Consider the following 18,725-nt stretch of genomic DNA (forward strand, 5'->3'; position numbering starts at 1 on the left):
ATTCCATCACTAATTTGCACTGTAGAGTGGCTACCAACATTCACTAATGCTCCATGACCCACACGTAAAGCCTAGGGAACTTACTGGCAGTCAACACTGTTGAACTGTTCATACTATCACCACAGACAAACTGGAGAGGAATACCTTTTATTGGACCATCTCTGGCGGATGAGACACACAAGCTTTTGAACTTGCTCAGAGCTGTTGTTCAGGTCTGGGAAACTTATTCCAAGTAGTAGTACCAACACTAAACTGCTCCATCTTTTATTTAGCTGTGAGACTGAGTAAGTTTTCCACACCCTAACAAAAGCTCTGCATAAGCTCCTCTCTCATGCCTACAGAAGTTGGTCAAATACAAGATATTACTTCACTCACCTTGTCTAATATCCTGGGATTGACACCGCTACAACAACACTGCATTTCTACTGCAGTAAGTCTCATGGTCCTGCCTGGTGACGCTTACCAATGTCCCAGAGATAATGGAGGGTTCTGAACCCCTTGAGACATTTTCCCATTGTTCTAGAGATACTGATGAAGCTCATTTTCCTTTATAGATAGGAGTTAGAGTTATGAAGATTCAAGTGACATTTGTCATATTCCTGGCTACTGCCACATTAAGACAAAAATTAATGGTGACTATTTCAGTCAGGGTTCTGGTAAAGTAGAACTTTCCTTGCTTTCAGTCTGCTGTGCAGTAAATACCTGCTTCACAAATTTAAAATAAATTAATTTTCTTATCACAATGTTATTCTTCTGTGCTTGTCTGGTATTTACAACATAGGTCCTGATGATGCCAGTACATCTTTGTATAACAGAAGGAAAGTCCTGGTTAGGGCACGAGGCTGGGGCTTGGGAGACCAAACTTCAATTCTTTGCTCTGCCACAGACTTCTACGATAACGTGCAAGTCAGTTTCTTTGGGTCTTAGTAACAGCTCCCTATCTCACAGGGTATGTATGGGGGTAAACCCATTAGAGACTGTGAGATGCTCCAGTACCATGGCAATGGGGTTACATGCACCTAAGATAAGAGAGTGCCACAAATACTAACACAACTCTTGGGACAGATTTTGGCTGAGGCTGTCTCATTAAAGAGTGTGAAGTCTATGGGGTATTACGATGGCCAGTTTTTAAATTCAGAAACTACATAGTCTAGTGCAGCTGTTCTCAGCTAGGGGCAGAAGTTCCCCTGAAAGTGCGCAGAGTTCTTCCAGGGGGTACATCAACTCATACAGACATTTGCTTAGTTTTACAAGCTACATGAAGTGCTAGAGAAGTCAGTGCAAACAAACATTTCATATAGATGCTGACTTCTTTATACTGCTCTATGTAAGTTCAATATTTAGAGTCCAATTGATTTTTAATTATATGGTAAAAATGAGAAAGCCATTTTTCAGTAAGAGAGTGCTGGGAAACTTTTATTTTGAGGTCTGATTTTGTAAGCAAGTGAAGTGAAACTTGGGGGGTATGAGACACAAATCAGACTCTTGAAGGGGTACAGGAAGGTCGAGAGCCACAGGTCTATGCATCCAGTACTAGCTTTAGACCCAGAATTCTAATGCTGGTTCTGTCAGTGACTGCCCAGTGAGCTCCCCCATATGTAAAATGCCGTAGATATTTACATCCCAGGAATCTCAAGAGTTAGCCATTCCACAGCATTTTCTATCTGTGGTAGGAACACTGATATAATTTATTTAAAAGCAGAAAAATAGATCCTACATATTAGATCCTACATTAGTTTAAGTGTAGTTTAAGTTTCAGACTTAATTATCTGGGTGGATCTTTGAAATTAAAAATACTAAAAAATTCTCTCATTTGCTTTGTATAATCTTGCTGCTTTAACGATTTACTCCACCCTCGTTTAGAAAGGAGTTTATCATATACCCTGAGCATCTCATCTGTAGCCATTTCACCAAGGTTTGTGAACTTAGCAGATCTCAAGCTAATCAGGATTCGGCCTGGCTAATACTTGGATATGAACAACACAGGAAGCAGGACTAGGAATTCATACTTCTTTAAGGTGTGAACCAATGTCACAGCATAGTGTTAAGGGTTTCGTGCTGCTGGATGAGCCATGACTCTGATCTGACATAAAACAGAGGTGCACGCGTGGTCATTACAAATCCTGGAGCATTTTTACAATGGTGTGTGTTATGCCTCTGATTTTGACCAAAGTCTCTCTAGTAATAATAATAGGGCTCAGATTTTCCTAGAAGTGCTAGCTGATGAATTCCTTCATCAAGTAGTTGCTGAACCAACAAGGGGAGATGCTATTTTAGATTTGGTTTTGGTGAGTAGCGAGGACCTCATAGATGAAATGGTTGTAGGGGACAACCTTGGCTCGAGTGATCATGAGCTAATTCAGTTCAAATTAAATGGAAGGATAAACAAAAATAAATCTGAGACTAGGGTTTTTGATTTCAAAAGGGCTAACTTTAATAAATTAAGGAAATTAGTTAGGGAAGTTGATTGGACTAAAGAAATTATGGATCTTGAGGTGGAGGAGGCCTGCAATTATTTTAAGTTAAAGTTGCAGAAGCTGTCAGAAGCCTGTATCCCAAGAAAAGGGAAAAAATTTATAGGCAGGTGTGTTAGACCAAGCTGGATGAGCAAGCATCTCAGAGAGGCGATTAAGAAAAAGCAGAAAGCATATAAGGAGTGGAAAATGGGAGGGATCAGTAAAGAAAGCTACCTTCTTGAGGTTAGAGCATGTAGGGACAAAGTGAGAAAGGCTAAAAGTCAGGTAGAGTTGGACCTTGCAAAGGGAATTAATGTCATTCAGTCTTTAATGAGGCTAATGAAGAGCTTAGGGATAATGGTAACATAACAAATGGGACTAAGGATGTGGAGGTAGATATTACCATATCTGAGGTAAACGCCAAACTTGAACAGCTTAATGGGAGTAAATCGGGGGGCCCAGATAATCTTCATCCAAGAATATTAAAGGAACTGGCACATGAACTTGCAAGTCCATTAGCAAAATTTTTTAATAAATCTCTAAACTCAGGGGTTGTACCATTTGACTGGAGAATTGCTAATATAGTTCCTATTTTTAAGAAAGGGAAAAAAAGAGACCCGGGTAACTATAGGCCTGTTAGTTTGATATCTGTAGTATGCAAGATCTTGGAAAAAAATTTGAAGGAGAAAGTAGTTGGAGACATTGAGGCTAATGGCAATTGGGACAAATTACAACATGGTTTTACAAAAGGTAGATTGTGCCAAACCAACCTGATCTTTTTTGAGAAAGTAACAGATTTTTTAGATAAAGGAAATGCAGTGGATCTAATCTACCTCGACTTTAGTAAGGCATTTGATACAGTACCACATGAGGAATTATTGGTTAAATTGGAAAAGACAGGGATTAATATGAAAGTTGAGAGGTGGATAAGCAACTGGTTAAAGGGAAGACTACAGCGGGTCATATTGAAAGGTGAACTGTCAGGTTGGAGGAAGGCTACTAGCAGAGTTCCTCAGGGATCAGTTTTGGGGCCAATTTTATTTAATCTTTTTATCACTGACCTTGACACCAAAAGTGGAAGTGTCCTGATAAAATTTGCGGATGACACAAAGTTGGGAGCTATTGCCAATTCAGAAAAGGATCGGGATATCATACAGGAAGATCTGGATGATCTTGTAAATTGGAGTGATAGCAATAGGATGAAATTTAATAATGAGAAGTGTAAGGTTATGCATTTAGGGATTAATAACAAGAATTTTAGTTATAAGCAGGGGACACATCAGTTGGAAGTAACGGAGGAGGAGAACCACCTTGGAGTCCTGGTTGATTATAGGATGACTATGAGCCGCCATTGTGACATGGCCATGAAAAAGGCTAATACGGTCTTGGGATGTATTAGGCGAGGTATTTCCAGTAGGGATAAGGAGGTGTTAGTGCCATTATACAAGGCATTGGTGAGACCCCATTTGGAATACTGTGTGCAGTTCTGGTTTCCCATGTTTAAGAAGGATGAATTCAAACTGGAACAGGTACAAAGAAGGGCCACTAGGATGATCCGAGGAATGGAAAACCTGTCTTATGAAAGGAGACTTAAAGAGCTTGGCTTGTTTACCTTAACCAAAAGAAGGCTGAGGGGGGACATGATTGCACTCTTTAAATATATTAGAGGGATAAATACCAGGGAGGGAGAGGAATTATTTAATCTTAATACCAATGTGGACACAAGAACAAATGGATATAAGCTGGCTAGTAGGAAGTTTAGACTTGAGATTAGACGAAGGTTTCTAACCACTAGAGGAGTGAAGTTCTGGAACAGCCTTCCAAGGGAAGTAGTGGGGGCAAAAGATCTATCTGGTTTCAAGATTAAACTAGATAGGTTTATGAAGGGGATGGTTTAATGAGATAACATGATCTTGGTAACTAATTGACCATTCATTATCAGTGGGAAATAGGTCAATGGAGGGATGATAGGAATTATTATAGAGAACTTTCTGGGTGTCTGGCTGGTGAGTCTTGTTCACATGCTCAGGGTTTAGCTGATCGCCATATTTGGGGTCGGGAAGGAATTTTCCTTCAGGGTAGATTGGCAGAGACCCTGGAGGTTTTTCTCCTTCCTCTGTAGCATGGGGTACAGATCACAGCTGGAGGATCTCTGCATCTTGGGGTCTTCAAAGTATCTGAGGGCTTCAATATCTGAGATATAGGTGAGAGGATTATTCTAGGAGGGTTGGGTGAGATTCTGTGGCCTGCACTGTGCAGGGGGTCAGACTAGATGATCATAATGGTCCCTTCTGACCTTAAAGTCTCTGAGTCATATAACTTACATTTCGTATGCATACATTTTCCCTGTTCCAGATGACTTGGTATTTTTCCTCACTTCCTAACCTACATTATTGTTGGTGTTCCTTATGTGATAGAACTTGGTGCCATGCCCAGAGCAGGTTTCACTGGTTGGTGAAGTGAACCAATGCTCCCTTATCTATTTCAGAGATGTTGAGGTTAATGTCTGTAAAGTGCTTTTGAGGTCTCTGAATGAAAGGTGCTAGGACACTGCAGAGTATTATTAAAGGTGCTATGTAATTATTTACTTCTGACTTAGTGTTTGACAAACTGTACAAACCATTACTGAAATAAATCACTCCCCCCTCTGTGGCGCCAGTCAGATCCTAAGCGATGCATTTATTGACCTCCCACAACAACATCCATAGCAACACTTTGTTTGTGATGTCAGATGAAGACATTGCTTCAGGAACAAAGGGGAGAACGCCAGTTTAGCAGAGAATTCAGGAAAAGCAGATTTTGTGCACACATTTTAGTGATTTTGAATATAAGTTACACATGCATGCACACTGCTTAACATTTTAAGCTCTTTAGGGCATAGATTGTCTATCCTGTGTAGATAATTCATAGTACACTGTTGGTGCTACTAGAATATTCATTTACATTTGTGTCTCAGTAGGATGGTTTGCGAAATGCCTTTTATGCCTAGCACTACCTCCATTCATATCTTAAAATAAGTGACCCCCTTCAGTTTACAGAAATTATGACATAGGAGGCTTGACCCTGCAAGAGCCCGGCTGCTCTGGGCAGGAGGGCCAAAGCCCCAACCCCCTGTCCAAGACAGAAAGGGGGCTGCTCTAGCCTGGGGCGGGCTCCTGCAGTGTAAGGGCAAGTGTAAGGGTAGACAGATTAAATGTTCTTGTCAAGTGCCTCTGGATATGTTTAGCAGTGACAACTATACAGCGTTACAGATTGTGAAACACCTTTCATAAACACTTACATGTTTCAAATTATACACTACCTACATTTAAAAAGGATTTTGCTTACTGTACTTGTTCCTTGTAACCGGAATATGGATATAATACACATAACTTGCATGTGATGCTGCATACTGGATCAGTGACGTTTTTTTAAAAATAATTGCAGGAGAAAGTTATAGTTTCAACTCAGACCAAGAGCCTGTTGCCACATACAGGGATAAGTGGAAGAGCTAATGAAGAACATCTTCATTCCATGCCCTCCCCAGCATGACTAAAGTTTAATTAACAACAGAAGCTAATTTAATACTCCTTGGAAGTGGAATATGTGATAAGCTACCCATTTTCTTGCTGAATAATACTGAAAGTCAGATGAAACGTAGAGATGTATTAGTGTAGTTGATTAACCGATCAACTTATAAGCAAAAGCTATAGATTACTACACGCATTCCCCTTCTCCCCCGCGGCCAGTAAATCTGTTAGTGGACTGGCCAGCAGCCCAGTTCAGTCTAGGTCCGGGAGCTACCCCACTGGGGCTCTGCATTTCACGTGTATTAGGAGCCAGGTTGCCTGCTCTCCCAGCTCCTAATACACTTTAAATGCAGAGCTGCTGCCAGGGTAGCTCCTGGACCCAGCGTGAGCTGGGGCTGAGCCTTCCCTTATCAACTAATTGTGTAATCAATAAACATTCTATCTACATAATTAGCAAATTACCCTCTTACTAACATCCCTAATGAAAAGACAGAGTAGTACTGCACACAGGGGAAAATACCTGACCTATTGGAAATAACAGAGGCAGGCTATTATGGGAAATGCTGCCATGAAGAATGAAGGTTATAAATGTAGGCAAACGCAGAATATTCATAAGCACCTATAGCCCTCTATTAAAAATGCCTCCATAAAACATGTTCTCTTTCAGGTCCTCAAAATACTAAGTGGCATTAGTAAAAAGTGATCACCATATCGTTCAAAAAAGACTAGGTTAGCATAATCTGTTGGGACTCCATGTACTGTATTTGATTTTTGTTACCTTGGGACTGGATTCTGCTACTAGATCTACATGCATAGCCACTTGGAACTTCACTGAAGTCAACCAAACCCTGCACAGCACAAAGGTCCTTACCCTGAAACTGCCAGCTCCTCTGAACAGGATCTTTCTATTGGGTGTTTTACAGACCTCTAGTCAGTGGATAGCCAGTGCTTCTGTAATCATGTCCCAACCGAAGTACAGCCCTATTTTCTACATAGCATTAAAGAAAATCTTCTGATGCCAAAGGCAGAAAAGACTAAATGGAAGGCTTAACAATGCTATGTTTACACAAAATAATATGATGAGGCTTTTCTGCTGCTGCAATTGAGTACCGTCAGTTTCTTTTGTATATTTCTATAACTCAGCTGCACTTAAATCTTTGCTGAGCCTCCCTCTTCTAAGTCTCAAGTTTAACTCAGTTTCATTTTATACAGTTCAATACACTATTTAATTTGAAGGGAGACTGCACTACTCAACTCAGCAGCCTAAGTGTCCAGAGAGTAAGCACTTGTCACCAGGAATAAAAAATAAGTTAATATTCTTCAAAAGGTATAAACATTTCATCATTCATTTCCCCATTTAGAGCTGGAGGCAGCCGTATCACTCAAAAGCCATGTCATTTGAGATGCCGTCAGTGAATGTCTGAATGAAGAGATTAACCTTCCTTCCAACCTAGTTTAATAGTTTAGGGTCAGAAGTAAAACTAATAAATACTTCAATGAAATGTTTATTTTAAAATACTAAATGTCAAAGTTTTTATTATTTAAAGCTGGTTGGAAATTTACAGCCTTTTCCACTGGGTTTCCTAGTGTCACAAAATGACATCACTTTTGGCAAGGTATTTACTTCCAGTACTAGACTCAGAAAACCCAATAGCCATTAAAAACCACATTTTGCAATTTTATTGATGGGGCGAAGTGCTTTTTGCTCTGTTCAGCTGTATGAAAGAAGTTCCTCAATTAGTTAAATCAATGTTTAAGAAATTCAACAGTAAAGAAATTTACTCTGCTTAAAGTAAAACCATGCCGTACATAACTAGGCAAGTATTATGGCAGGTCCAAAAACACAGTTTTAGAAAGTTTTCATTGTATGGTTTGGTTTCAGTGTTAGCCTTTCTTTATAAGGGAAAAACAATCTTGATTTTTGCTTTTAAAACAGAATTTATAACAGTGCTTTAAAAGTAATTTCAACTATTTTTTGCTGAGCTTGACATACTGACGTATTGGCTAGGATACAATTTTTTAAAGTAGAATCCTATTTAAAATGCTCCCATTTGAATTGTAAATGGGAAAAAACTAAATGGCTTCCAATATTTTTGCTTTTAAGAATAAGATCTCATTTTGCATATTAAGATTCAAGCTATACTACTGGTGGGTCTCTGGATAGTTAAGCGCCTGGTCTACACTAGCATATCAGGTTGGTATTACTACATAGCTTAGGGCTGTGACAAATTCACATTCCTGGCAGTGCAGTTAAACCCACCTAGCCCCAGTGTCAACAGCGCTAGGTCAATGGGAGAATTCTGCCTTTGACTAGCAACTGCTTCTTGGGTGGGTAGATTACCTATGCCGATGGGGAACCCCTTCTATTGGCATATGTAGCATCTTCACATTTTGAGCATAGGCAAGCCCTGAGCCTTTTCACTATCTGGATTTGTATCAGCGGGACAGCCGTGTTACTCTGAATTTGCGAAAGCAGTGAGGAGTCCTGCGGCACCTTATAGACTAACCGAAGTGTTGGAGCATAAGGTTTCGTGGGCAAAGACCCACTTACCCACTTCATCAGATGCATCTGATGAAGTGGGTCTTTGCCCACGAAAGCTTATGCTCCAACACTTCGGTTAGTCTATAAGGTGCCACAGGACTCCTCGCCACTATCTGGATTTGGTTTCTAAACACTAGGTACTAACACATACAGCAGCAAATGTTCAATATGTGCTAGTAAAGGCATACTTTATTATTTGATTTATGACTACTAGCTATCTCTGAAAGGTAACCTCAGGAAAGGAAGGATGATCATTGTCGACGGCAAAAGACCCAGGGAGCTGGCTTGAAAGCCGGCTTCCTGCACGTACTGACTCCCATTTGCCCCCCTCAACCTCTGTGCTGCTGCCTCTCTATCAGAAGCAGCAGCGTTGGGGGACAGGTGGCTCCACAGCTCTGGTGCTCATGAGGAGCTGGCTTAAAAGCTGACTCCCCATGGCACCAGCTCCCACTCCTCCCCTTGCTGCCTCTGATGCAACAAGGGGGAAGGGCATGTAGTCGATAAAAATAACTGACAAGCCCAGGCTTATCAGTTAATCATGTACTCGACTACATGTTGACATACCTAGTTGTGACCTGGGGCAAGTGTCTGAGGTGCAGGGAGCAAAAGGGGATATGGGTGCAGGAGAGGATTCTGACCTGGAAGAGGAGCATAGGAAGGGGTGCTGGGTGTGAGAGGGAGTTAGGGTACAGCAGAGGTGGGGTGCAAGAGGTAGGTAAGTGCCTCCCGACCAGAGCCTAAGTAGCTCCCGGTCAGCAGCCCAGCAGGACTCTCAAGGCAGGCTTCCTGGCCTGCCAGCAGCCCCAGACTGTTCAAAGCGGCTGACTGTTCCATTTAGCTCTGTGCTGCCCCACTCCCAACACAATTTCTCAGCTCCCATTGGCTGCTTTGTGTCGTGTGCAGCTGCTCCAAGCCAGATTAAAGGGCTTGATGGGCCATATTCGGCCTGCAGGCCGTATCTTGCCCTCCCCTGAACTACACTGACAGAGGCTCTTCCATCAGCGTAGGACAGTGTTTCTCAACCTTTTTTTTAAATAAAGTGCCCCTTTAAAAAAAGTGTAAGTACCCCCGGTATCAGTTTTCAGTCACGCAATTTTTTTTTCTACCATTGCAACACATTTTTTTTAAACAACTTAATCATAGCCGGGCGGCTGAAGAAATTTGTGTGTGTAAAAAGTACAAAAATAATAAAACGCTGTAAAACTTTTTAAAAAATTATTTTCTCCAATTTTCAGTTGCGTTGACGTACCCCCAGACTTCTCAAATACCCCTAAGGGTACTCGTAACACTGATTGAGAAACACTGGCAGGCAATCATTTTTTATGAGGGGCTACTCCAAGATTTTGGCAAGTAGTCATGGGTTGCACTTCTATGGTTATGGTTCAGAAGGGAGCTTGTGGCAAGGAACTGCGGTTCAGGAGGGGGTGAGAGTCAGAGGGAGAATGGGTGAAGGAGCGGGTTGTGATCTGGGGCAGAGGCCTAGGAAGGGGTAAGGATGCAGGAACAGATTCTGGCTTGAGGGAGGGAATTGTGACTTGGAAGAAGGAGGTTCAGAGAATTTGGGTGGTGACTTGGGGCAGGTAGTTGGGGAAAAGAGAGAGTAGGGTTCCAGAAGCAGGCTAAGGCTAGGAGACGCTTACCTAAGTGGCTCCCAGCCAGCCTCCCTGCAGGAACCTGAAGTTTCAGACTGCTAGCAGCTCCATGTGGCTCTGCTGCAGGCACCGGAGGGGGGGACGGGGGGGGGGGGGGGAGGGCACAGGAGAAGGCTTCACATGCTGCCCCTGCCCCCCAGCAAAATTTCTCAGCTCCTATTTGCTGGGAGCTGATAAATTTTGCTGGTGGGCAGGGACAGCATACAAAGTCTCCCTCCTCCCTCACCAGCAATCCAGAGGAGAGAGCAATTGGATGTTTGAAGCATGAACTGATCTCTGCCTAAGGGTTCTGGTGAAGCGGCTGCGAGCGAGATCCAGTAGCTTAGCAGGCTGAATGCGGCCCACTAGCAGCCTCTTGTATGTGCGCGCGCACGCGCGCACGCATCCCCAGTGTAGGAGCATCTTAAACACTACAGCAGTGCAGCTGCATTAATGACCTCACTGTGGAAAAACAATGGAGCTACCCAGTGTGAACTGATCAGTAGTACAGACTGACTGACTGTATTAAGAGAGTGATTGGATTAGCTGCTGAGGAGGTCTGACTCCAGCCTCTGCACCCCAATAACATTATTAGCTCCAGTTTTAGTGGCACTCAAACTCCAGATTGCCTCCTGATGGACTAACATGCTCTAATTTAGAGCACAACTTCACGTGATCCAGAGATTTGTATTTGTGGATGGAGTTGGGGCAAAACTCATGTTTCAGCTAATAAGGCAGTAAAGAGGAACCCTCTGAGTTCCTTATATATGTAGATTATGACTAATATTACTTGCCTTCCATAAAACACATAGTTAGGAGCAATTCAGTGATGTTTGTGATGCTCACCCAGTATAATGAGAAGAGCCACAGAAACATCTAACCACATTTTATACACTCTTATTCATGCACTGCTATCATGTATTTGTGGACCAAAAAAAACCTGTTCTGGATTTATGAGTGGGTCTATAGAAAATAACTAACTTACCACTCGAGAAGAAATTAGAGGAACTTCTTGTGGTAAGAAAAATTATTAAATGCTAAGTCTGCACCAAGGTGAGAGATAATGTCCTCTGAAAAGTTAAATTTTCTTAACAGCTGAAATGGCTCATACATTATACAAGAAATCACAAGCTTGCAGAAAGAAATTCTTTAAGTATACAGCCGGTCCCTGAGTCGCGAACGGTCGAGTTACGACCATTCGTATTTACGACCAAAGCTCCCATGGAGCAGTTCTAAAGGCGGTCCCCGAGTTATGAACGCGACACGCGCTTACGAACAGCGCAGTCGCTATGTAACTCAATGGGGTCCAAGTTATGAACAGATCGATTTACGGCCAAGTGTTTGGTCCGTTACTCATTCCTAGCTTGGAGAGAGGCTGTATCAGAAGCAGTAAGCTAGTGAGAATTTATAGGTCTGATGGCCACGAGGGACTAAAAGGAGCAGATGTGACGGAGAAGGACACTGCAGAGAGGAGATGATTCCTGTGCCCTCTATTGCCATTACCAAGGATACTGGAGAGATATAATGTCAGGCATACTCTTCTATGCCTCTTTATGCTAGAAGGGGTATTAAGCTTATGAATCTATTTATCTAGATCTAGTATCAGCAACTGCAACAGCAACTTTGAAGTGGCTACAAAAGGCAGCTGGGTACCCTGCCAATAATTTCAGTACTCCCCACCACCGCTTTGTTGACCAGAGGAAGCTCATTTACATGGGTCACGTATGGGGAAGAGTTCGTCTATACCGTATTTTACACTAAATCCTACCAATTTCCAAGGGAATCCAATAAGAAATTGAGCAGAATAACCATAAAAAAACCCTAACAGTACTCAAAATGAGACATTTACAGTGGCTAATATAGAAACAGACAAAAAAGAGGGAAGGTATAGATTAGATTCTAGGAACTGGATTCCCCAAGCTCCATAAAACGTTAGGTCAATTAGATAATGGAATTTGCCAAGGGAGATTACGAATAGAGCCCTGCAAATCCGTAGACAGACACTTTGTATGCACTGATATCTGCATCCATGGATGCAGTTGCATTGATTACCATCTTAGCAGATCCAAATTACTATATTCCTACAGGGCACTAGTTATTGAAACATGTTTACTAAAGGCTCCAGGGTCGAATGACAGTGCAAGCAGAGACAAATTATATAAAAGGATGAATTAAAATTACTCTGTGAAAACCAGAGGTGCTCAAATGAGATGCAAACCAGACAGACCACCAGTGAAAGGCTGATTTTATTTTTTTAAACATGTCCAACTTGCATTTACATAACTACTGAATCAATGCAAGTGGCATAATGTCCAAACATTTTTCTGCCCTCTTCCAGAGCAATCTTTAACAGGATACACAGAGAATTAAATACAAAATCATCACCCTTAAAGGTCTAATTTAAGCTAAAGGAAAACCGAGGGTTAAGACTGCCAGCCAGTCCCTAAATCACCCTTCTGGGTCTCAGGTAAGGCAGCATATTTGAGACCATTCTGCTGATCTAAGAAAGGAGTATCAAGTTTAACAGAATTTCCTTTCAGTGTCTCAAGTTGGAAAGCTTAATTTTTTTTTAAAGATAGCAGGACAGAAAATAAAAGAAGAAAGGACATTGGACAATTAAGACAATGAATAAGAATTGTAAGGAACTTACAGTACAACAGGGAAAGAGTAGAAACTCAACAAACCAAAGAAGAAGGCTTGTCTAGCATAATGAATAGAGACAAGCAAATGTTACTATATGGATACTATATGTATCCACACCGGTATCTCAGCATGCTGGAAAACTGCAGCAGAGTAACTGCTCATTTGACACTATTTTGGAGCTTTTTCCATCTTCTACAAATCCATTGCACTGCAGTTTGTGCAACCATAGAATCACATGAACACGTCACTGGAACTTGTGCCATTTGGCAAGATTGCCCATTAAGGGAGAAAATTACCAGTTGCTTGGACTTTTTAAAGATCTATCTATGCCTAATTATAAACTAAAATATAAGAAGCAACTTAAGTTTAATCAATATTTGGCCACTGCTTTCTGCTTTTCAGTGTCAAAACGGAGCTAGTAGATGCCCTCTAGTAACATCATAAAATATGGGAAATATGAGCACCGAGAATTTCACTAACTTACATGCAGTGTATGGCATCGGATTTATCATTTCTATTCCTGTCCCTCTTTTTTGCCAATTGTTTCTCCTCTTTCTCTGGCTTATTGTCTAAGCCTCTCTCACTGAAAACTTTAGGTTTTTTTCAATCACTGAATTGAATCTAGTTGCTATTCTGGTCTCTTCCTTGTGTATCCTTTCTCCGTCCCAGTCATGGCTCCCCTCTGTTCTCCCCCCCAGCCCCATTCCACTTTTATCTTCCCTTTTTTTCTATACCATATACTGCTCTCCTTTTCCTTGCAAAGCTCTTCCCTTTCTTCTCTAAATCATTCTGTGGACACCTCGGGCTACAAAGTGACACTTGTCATTGCACAAGCTACAAAGGGAAGGAGGGAGAAAGACTATGAAGGTACGTGTATCTATGTGAAGACAGTTGAGTAAGATTATCCAGTAAGCAGCAACTGTATTTTCCTATGTATTATATGTAAGTATTTTTTCCTTAATTCGAGGTTGGTATTTGTACAAGGTGGTCTGGGAAGTGAAGTCAGTTATCTACAGAATAGGTACGGCCCAAGGAATCGTACGGTAAACCTTCAACACTCCTTACCAATGTGCCTCAGCTACAAGTTGGAAAGACCATGTCTAGGATCCAAAGGGCCAGTCAATCCTTCCCGTCTCTGCTCAGGCAGACTAACAATCATGCTACTTGTGCTTTTGTTTAAATATAGTATCAGAGAGGTAGCCATGTTAGACTGAATCTGCAAAAGCAGCGAGGAGTCCTGTGGCACCTTATCGACTAACCGAAGTGTTGGAGCATAAGCTTTCGTGGGCAGTCTATAAGGTGCCACAGGACTCCTCGCCGCTTTTGTTTAAATAGAGGGGGACTCTTTTATGCTGACACTGGGAAACAGACTGTAACAGAGACCAAATCCATCTCACCAGGCCAAATTTGGACAATTACTTAATCACTGCTAACCTCAAATACTTTCAGCTATGACTCAGAGTTCAGGGATAACTTAACTTTTACTAATCCCATGAGCTATCCATTCAGAAAGATACTCAGAAAAGTGCTAGAATTACTCTGTAAATAAGGGCATGCTCCAGGAAGCCTAACAAACAACTATAACTTAATGCTTTTGACCTGTCAGCAAGAAGGTTATGAGATCTGCATATCCAAAAGTACTGTGAAGAAAGACGCCAAAAACTTAATGCTACCAACCCTAGAGGAATGCATATATGATGCTAACTCGGAGAAGTGATTTATTGCAATACCGCAAATTGAGTTGCTATTGCCAATTCTGTTAAAGTAACTAAATTCACTCTGTAAAGCCTTTTGAGATTATTTGTATGAAAGAAACTATATACAACTAAATTGAAACTCATATTTCTAATACTTTAGGCTGCTGAGTTCAAGACCAGGCAGGGGCAATCTCAAAAGCTAGACTGTCTTCAAAATACCAGCACTGTTAAAATGATAAGTAATACGTCATAAGACAGATTAAGGCAGACAGCCAAAGTCAAGACAACCTACTGAGGAGAGCTCTGCCCTCTCCTACATATCACTGTGATCCTCCTAATACTGTAAGATTTTGCTAAATGTTAGCCTGAGAACACTGCAAAAATTAGAGTTAATGATCAATAACATCTGCCCTCTCACATACCACTTGGTGAAAAGCACTGGAATCATTAGCCATCACACCATACAGTATTCATAATAAATGTCACTAGGTACTCATCTGTCCCACAGGGGCCTTACCTGTTTCCTTTGAATCCTGTCGTATAGTGGCACTGTCCAGGTTCTTGCACAGACTAAAGAGCATATAAGTATTGCATTTAACCATCACCGGCTACCTGCTATGTGTTCACCGACCCTTATGGTTTAGAGTACATTTTCAGCATCAGGAGATACATGCACCACTTCCTCTTCCAACAGGAACTGTGTGCAAAAGCCTATGCTGAAAATTTACCCCACTGGATATTGTGAGTGTATGTGTTGCAATGAAGTATGTATTATCAGCCAATATCCCTCATGGGTTCAGGAGTCAAAACAGACAAAGCCTTGCAACCCATGGCAGCTGTCCTGTGTATAGAGGTATATAAAAAGATAGCTCACTTAATCCTTTCATGCCAGGAGTAGGGATTTTCCCGGAGCGACGTCCATTGCCGGCAATGGACGCACCAAAATAACGTCAGCATCAATGAGTTAACCACCTCTGTCCTCTTTTCACCTATTATATTTCTCATGCATCATCCAGCTTCCCAACCATCTTCCTGTTTCTTCACAGTATGCACGCTATGTTCTCTCCCTTCTTCAGCACGGAGTTGAAAATGGAGTTGAGAAAAGGAGACACATGGTCAGCTGGTGATGTTAACAAGCTCCTTGCTGCCCTGAGAAGCTAGATGGAAATGGTTGAAATTACAAGGGGGTCATCATCAAGATCGGGGAGGACATAGCTTAAAGTTACGAGATTTCACAACCTCCCACCCACCCCTCCCTGTGACACTATTATTGCAGATGACTCGAATTCCAGAACTCAATGAAAAAAAAATCAGCTTTAGAGAACTTGGAAGCACCTGAAAATTCACCTTGCTGTCTTCCTCTTTTGGTGATAGTACAAAACTGATGGGAAGAAACACCCATCTCTCACAGAAAGTCTACAAGATCAGGAGACAGGGTAACTATGCATCCCCCTTTTATGTAGAACATAGGGCTCTACTAAGTGACCCAATGACTCTCTCTAGCCTGAAGTCTTAAGACTTATCAGCCATTGCAGAATCGTAGTATCGGGTTTAACAGTTAGTCCAAAAGACAACATGCAATTCTTTAACAGGTGAAAGTCGGACAGAAGCAGTTAACTCTTTTAGTGCCATGATAAAATACAGGACAGAATGTTTCCAGAGGGTCATCACAGTTCCTCAAGAACACTCGGCAGGATAAAAAGGTTTTCACATATGTAAGGTTTGTTTCTGATTTCAGATACATGGTACATTATAATTCAAGTAATGCAAAATCAGCTCTTGGGCAAATATACTCATGTACCCAAGATCAGAACGTTAAACCAGGTTATACAAGGTTAACAGGGCCCTCAATTATGTTAGGTAAGTCGCAACAGGGCAAAGCCCTTAGGGAAGAAGTGAATCCATATTTCAAAAGGCAACTCTGATGGGTAATGATTCCACAGCTGATCATGGGCTTGAGCCAGTGGGTTTAGGTGGCTCAAGTCAGGGCTACTCCAAATTCAACAGAAACTGCAGTGTGCTGGGAGTCACTGCTTGGGGTTAAAATGACACTGTCAGGTCAAATCGGGGCCCCAAACAAGATTTTATAAAACCCAACACCAATAGAATCCAAGATTTTTCTTAAATCTTTCAGTAACTTTTTAAAAAACTATTCCCTTGCAGTATTTGCAACTCAGACAATACAGCATGAGATCCAGAAAATGAAAATGTATAAACAAAAGAGATGCTGAATAGTCCATGACTGTCCAAAGTGAGAAAAATTCAAAACAAAACAGCATAAAGTGAAGCTTTTTTAATTTTTTCTGTTTTAGTAATACATGGTATTAAGTACATAAAGAAAATGTTTTGGTTTATATATTTAACCTGACAGTGTCCCTTTAAGTGAAGAAATCTTGAATCCCTGATTAAACAAACAAACTGGAGACAAAAGCAGTTAGCTGATACACTGTAGATGCACTGGGTTAAAAAGGGGGAAAATACATACATCCTTATTTGCATATATAAACATACTTTAATGTATAATTTGTAACTTAGAGAGGTCACATCTTTTCTCCCAGTAGGTGAAAACAGAATTACAGTCAAAACTCCATAAAGGCATACATTACAGAGTCTTTTAATACACAGGTAAGAGTAAGGATTTCTCTTTCCTACCAAAAAAGGATAATTTTATAACTTCCAAGGTTGGTGGCTACTGAAGCTAAAGCAGAGGCACAGGAAATACAATTTCATGAATTCAGACTGTCACTGATCTCCAGCAAAGGCCAAGAAGGAATATCCTCATTCCTGTACAGCACTGCTTAATGAGGTGCATTATCAATTCTCTTTACTAAATTTTTCTGCAACATCAAGAATTGGTCACTTTAAGGGGCAAAAATACTACCATTGAAGGCCTTATGGTGTGTTAGGCAAATACAGTACGAGAGAATTTCTAATAACAGTGGACAAACTCTCTTCTGAAAATGAAGGCAACCTATACCTTAACTAACCTAACCAACAAAGCCTTTTGGTAGCGCAAGAAAATGTCAGGCCTGCATTTTCTCTCTCCCACAAGGAGGCCAATGAGAGAGGTCAAACTAGAGTCCCCTCCCATTACTTCTGTTGTCTTGTATTCCCCAGCCAGGATAAGTCTAAACCTAAATCTTTCAATCCACCTTTCAACACCTCCCCTTTTCAAGAGCAATTATTTCACTCTGGTGCAGTCGCTTTCAACATCTCTGCTGGGTCCTAATGAAACACCACTTCAAATTTAAACACCCACTCTTCCATTCCTGCAAGGAAATCTCATTTTATGGGGATGGTAGATAGAGTGAAGTTTTCATTATGCCATTCAGAACAGATGCTTGACTGTTCTAAATTTTCAAGTGACAGAACTTCAGGACTCACTGGATCTCACTGTGTCAGAGCTGGTTGCTCATGGAAGAGATTCATTACCAGAGAAGGTCCCTCATTTGCTCAGAGAAAAGCTCAGCCTGATACTGGAAGAAGGAAGAAGTCTGCCAGCCCCAACTTCCTTACATGCCAAAACAATACAGCAAGTAAGGAACAGGGACTGGAAAGAGTATATATGTAGGATCACAGCCCCCTCCGCCCAGTGGCAGACAACTCAAGTCGGCTTCAAAGGTTCAGAGCATAATCCAGACTTTTGGAAGGTTAGTTGATCTGAACTCCAAATCTTTGGAAGTTAACTCAATACTAGCAATAACAACAACAGAACAGAATGCTGCCAGAAGACAACAATCTCCTAGTATTACTTCAAACAGCAGATGAAGAGCAAACATTTATAGGACAGGCAACAATGACAGTCTTGAGAGAACAGATTTAAATCTAGATCAGACATTTGGTGTAAGATTCAGATGTACATTGAAGCTTTTGAGTCAGAATTGTTCACTGCTCTATTATTACCCTACTGGTTTCTGAATGGTTTAGAAGAACAGGCCTCCGAGTCAGCATCAGCCAAGCAAAGATCAAATCTTCCATAAGCAGATATTAAAAAAACCTAAACTGAATTGGATGAAGCAGCCATCTTTTCAGTGGCCATGTTGAACTGATTCATTTTTGATGAATGAACACCACACGGACATTGAGCAAAGTGGCATAAATCCCATAGGGTATAATTTGCAACAAAGGGAAATGACAAAGTACCTGGATGTGTGTGTTTCTGGCTGAAATCCCTCACTTAAGGAAGACATTCCTATTTGTCTGACAAAAAGCATTTGCAAACCAGGCAGAAACTTAGCCTTGTTTAT

General features: G+C 41.3%; 1 protein-coding gene across 4 annotated transcripts in view; it reads right to left on the minus strand.

Annotated features, from left to right (window-relative positions):
• SETD2 (SET domain containing 2, histone lysine methyltransferase) overlaps window positions 1–18,725 on the minus strand; it is a 134,576-nt gene that overhangs the window by 58,259 nt on the left and 57,592 nt on the right. The gene's annotated exons all lie outside the window — the stretch shown is intronic.

This window comes from Pelodiscus sinensis, chromosome 2 (assembly GCF_052426305.1).
Source record: "Pelodiscus sinensis isolate ZL-2025 chromosome 2, ASM5242630v1, whole genome shotgun sequence".
Taxonomy (NCBI): domain Eukaryota; kingdom Metazoa; phylum Chordata; order Testudines; family Trionychidae; genus Pelodiscus; species Pelodiscus sinensis.